This window comes from Chiloscyllium plagiosum, chromosome 17 (assembly GCF_004010195.1).
Source record: "Chiloscyllium plagiosum isolate BGI_BamShark_2017 chromosome 17, ASM401019v2, whole genome shotgun sequence".
Lineage (NCBI taxonomy): Eukaryota > Metazoa > Chordata > Chondrichthyes > Orectolobiformes > Hemiscylliidae > Chiloscyllium > Chiloscyllium plagiosum.
The window spans coordinates 13,405,287-13,410,194 of record NC_057726.1 but is presented as its reverse complement, the minus strand read 5'-3'; the positions used below and the strand labels follow the sequence as shown (position 1 = coordinate 13,410,194).

At 39.3% G+C, this 4,908-nt stretch overlaps 1 protein-coding gene across 5 annotated transcripts in view; it reads right to left on the bottom strand.

Moving 5' to 3' along the window:
* mafa (v-maf avian musculoaponeurotic fibrosarcoma oncogene homolog a (paralog a)) overlaps nt 1-4,908 on the bottom strand; it is a 355,825-nt gene that overhangs the window by 126,976 nt on the left and 223,941 nt on the right. The window lies entirely within an intron of this gene.

Genomic DNA, 4,908 nt, shown 5'->3' with positions numbered 1-4,908 from the left:
GAGTAGGTCAAGTTTTGCACCTTCTCTAGTAGGTACATCCACATACTGAATCAGAAAATTGTCTTGTACACACTTAAGAAATTCCTCTCCATCTAAACCTTTAACACTATGGCAGTCCCAGTCAATGTTTGGAAAGTTAAAATCCCCTACCATAACTACCCTAATATTCTTACAGATAGCTGAGATCTCCTGACAAGTTCGTTTCTTAATTTCACTCTGACTATTCGGGGGTCTATAATGCAATCCCAATAAGGTGATCATCCCTTTCTTATTTCTCAGTTCCACCCAAATAACCTCCCTGGATGTATTTCCGGGAATATCCTCCCTCAGCACACTCTCTGTTTTAAGTGAGTGACCCCCTCCCCCACCCATTTCTTTTAGATTTAGATTTTATTGTCATGTGTACTCAGTTACAAATGTGAAAAGTGTATAATGTTGCCACACAAGGCACCTTCTTAGGTACAAGTGCATAGGTACAGAATCATAAGAACAAGGTAGAAAGAAAGAACAAAGTTAGAAGTTAAACATCACTCTAGATCTTAATATTAGTTCGAAAAAAAAGCTAAAAGTAAAACATTACAAGTCACTCATTTTTAAATCGTGACCCCCTAGTTCGAGATTCTCTCTCAAGAGGGAAATATCCTTTCCATGTATGTCTGTCAAGAAATCTCAGGATCTTTTATATGTTTCAATTATGTTGTCTCTTACTCTTCTGGACTGCAGCAGATACAAACCTCACCAGCTCAACCTTCTTCAATAGACAATCCAGGTATTAGTTTACCTTCTGTGAACTGGGTCCAACGCATTAAGGTGACTGATATTGGATGCAGTACCCCAGCTGTGGTCTCATCAATGCCCTGTTTCTCAGGAGTATTACATCCTTATTTTTATATTTAATTCCACTCATGATAAACAATAACATTCAATTAGATTTCCTAATTACTTGGTTTGTCTCCATAGCCAGGTTCCTCTGCAGCTCTGAGCTCTGCAATCTCTCATTATTTAGATAATATGCATTTTTATTATTCCTGCCAAAATGGTCAATTTCACAGTTTCCCACATATTAATCCATTTGCCAGATCTCTGCCTCCTCATCTGACTGCTCCATACCCTTGTGCAGCCTCGGTTTGTCCTTGTCACAACGTACTTTCCTGCTTATCTTTTTGTCATCAGCAAATTTAGCGATTATACCTTCAGTTCCTTCATCCAAGTCATTTATTTTTAAAATCTAAAATTGTATTATTATTGTAATTTGTAAAAGGTTGAGGACCCAGCAATGATCCCTATGGCCCACCTCTTATTATGTCTTGTCAACCAAAAAGTGACCTACTTATGTGTACTCTCTGCTTCCTGTTAGCTAGCCAATTTCCTATCTATGCCAATATGCTTCCCCCTACGCGGTAAGTTTATATTTTTTGCAGTAGCCACATCAAATGCCTTCTAAAAATCTAAACATAGGACATGCTCTGGGACCCCTTTATACACAAGACCTGTTGCTGCCTCATGAAGAAAATTTGGTTAAACATTATTTCTCTTTCTCAAAAACATTTTTACTCTGCATGATTACTTTGAGTATTTTAACTGCTCTGTAATAATGTTTTAACAATACCTCCTGACACCTTTCCTATGACAGATCTAAAGCTAACTAACTGCTAGTTTCCTGCATTCAGTCCTCTCGTCTCAGCTTGCAGCTCCAACAACTTGCTGAGCACCACATCCCTGCGTGATTGTAATATTCTCGAGTTCCTTCCTCTCTTTCATGTTCTGATTCATAGCTATTTCTGGGATGTTACTTATATTTTCCACAGCAAAGACTGAATGAACATACCTGGTCAATTTAGCTGACAACTCCTTGCTTTCCTTTGTTAATGCCACAGACTCACTTTTTATGGGACCGTCACTCCTCTTTTTTCAAAATTTGTGAAGGAACTCTTACTAAATGTCTTGCATTTCTCACTTTTTCTTGCACTCCTTTTTTTCTCCTTACTATTCTAGCAACAATTTTTTTATATGCATTCTGGAGTATAATTCTGAGGTTGGCCTTTTGGTTGGCCTTCAAGGTAACATTCCTCATGTTTTAATATCGACAGTGAGTGCCAGTCTGCAATGTCACCACCAAGGTATAGTGGCTATTCCCACTTTCTGGCCCTCTCTCTTCGCTGAAACGTGGTCATACACACTTCCTAGTTTAAGTCAATAGATAATAACCAAGAACAGAGTGCCATGGTTGATTGTCACCTCCCTATCCCAGAGCTATTGAAATTTACTGGAACAATCTTACCTGCTGAAGGTGACAACCTTAATTTTGCAAGCTGTTGCCCCGATTCTATAATTAATATGCTTCCAAAAAGCAGAAGTAATTCATTGGCTTGGAAACAAATTTGGGGACTCCAGTGATATATTGGAAATATAAGTTCCATAATGGCACAATGGAAATATAAGTTCTTTCTTTCTCTCTGACAATTCTCAAACAGGAACTCTGGGTATATGCCAGTTTCAGAGCAACATACTAAAATGCTTGACCCATCAGAACTGTTCGTCACCATATGGACTGCAGGGGTTTCAGAAGGTGACATGGCTTCTCGAGAGCAGTGAGGAATGGATAATAAATGGTGTCCTTGCTTGTGATTCTCTCATCGCAAGCATTAATTAAAACATGTAAATAATAAATGCATGTTTACTGGAGCAAGCGAGAGACTGAGCATTTTATGATGAGTAGCTTAACTCCTGACTCCCTGTATCCTCTCTACGATCTACAAGATACAAGTCAGGAGGGTGATGGAATGCTATCTTCTTACCTGGATGGGTACATTTACAATGACATTCAAGAAATTAAACACCATTCAGGGAAGCAGCTAATCTTAACTGGCAGTCCATTCACCAGCTTTAAAATCTACTCCCCTTAATTATCAGAGGACTATGGTTATAGTGTGTTGAGGTTTCTGAAGCACCCAACCTAACAGTGTTGTGAAAATACCTTCATCAAATGGAATTCATTGGTACCATTGACACATGACCTACACCTCCAGGGCAACGAATGATGGAAGATGAAGTTTTAAAGAACTCTGTCGGGCTCATTCACAAAAGAAAATAAAAAAGTAATGTCAGAAATGTAGAGGAATTGAGATAGTGAAATCATTCCAATGGGAATGAACACTAAATGACTGAATGAATGGCACATGGTGGAATCGACGTTAACCTGTAAACCTATCAGGTTTGACCTTCAAATATGTCAGCCTACTGAATCTTGAAATTATTACTTATATGTGTCCATTTTTGCACAATTCATGCAGATTAGCATTTAAAACTATCTGTGACAGTTTTTATTGCCCTTGCTCATTTTTGTTTATTAAAAAAGGTATCATTGGCAATGAAAGGAGATGAAATGTGGAGAATTTTGGAATAAAGAGCGGCACGGTGGCTCAGTGGTTAGCACTGCTGCCTCACAGCGAAGTGAGGGGTCCCAGGTTCAATTCCTGCCTCGGGTGACTGTCTGTGTGGAGTTTGCACATTCTCCCCATGTCTGCATGGGCTTTCTCCCACAATCCAAAGATGTGCAGGTCAGGTGAATTGGCAATGCTAAATTTCCCAGAGTGTTTGGTGCATTCGTCAGGGGCACATATAGGGTAGGGGATTGGGTCTGGGTGGATTACTCTTCAGAGGGTTGGTATGGACATGTTGTGCCGAAGGACCTGTTTCCATACTGTAGGGAATCTGAATCAAAATCTGATAGAAAATATCTCATTGAAATGGAAAAATTGAATCTAGTGTTTGAAGAAGCTGTTGAAATCATGCAACATGTCTTAAAGAAGTAATGTTGGTAGAAAGTTTCCTGTTCTGGTTAAAAACAAACAACAAAATTAATAAAGGATTGGATTATTTTGGAAATTTCTCATTTTCAGGGTGGGAATAATTCTTCCAAAGAAAAAAACAGTAAATGCAGACTTCAGAACTAACAGGAAAGGAGATGTGAAATAAAGCATGTAGCTGCAGATGCTGGAAAACTGAATCAGAAATTGCTGGAGAAAATCAGCAGGTCTGGCAGCAACTGTGGAGAGAAAGCAGAGTTAATGTTTGAAAGCAGAGTCCAATGACACTTCTTCAGAAGAATGATCACTGGATCTAAAATATTAACTCTGCTTTCTCGCACCAAAACTGCCAGACTTGCTGAGTTTCTCCAGCAATTTCTGTTTTGGGTAAGTAGGCATGATATTATCACCCATGACTAATTGACTCATACACTTGCCTCTGAGCTAGAAGGAATAGGTTCAGAAGCCTACTGTAGAGAATTAATTCCATGTTGGAATTGCTCCTGTCGGAGATGGTTCAAAAGACACCTTTTCTTGACTAACAGGGGAGTCAATGGTTACACAAGGTTAGAGAGGAATATGCAGTTAAAGTCAGAGATCAACTAGGATCTTATTGAATGGTGGACCAGATTAAAGGAGCCAAATGGAATGTTATTGCTTCTAATTCATGTGTTCATACGTTGAGCAAAAAATTCTCAGCTCACATTCCACTGCAATACTGAAGGCATGCTGCATCATCAGAATTATCACTTTTATGATGAGTCATGAAACAGAGAGTCTATGGGACCTCATAGGTAGATACAAAACATCATGGTATTGTTTGAAGGAAGAACAAGGAAACTATTCTCAATGTCCTGGTCAGCATGTATTGCGAAGGTATATAGAGTCATAGAGTCATAGAGATGTACAGCATGGAAACAAACCCTTCGGTCCAACCCGTCCATGCCGACCAGATATCCCAACCCAATCTAGTCCCACCTGCTAGCACCCGGCCCATATCCCTCTAAACCCTTCTTATTCATTTACCCATCCAAATGACTCTTAAATGTTGCAATTGTACCAGACTCCACCACATCCTCTGGCAGCTCATTCCATACAC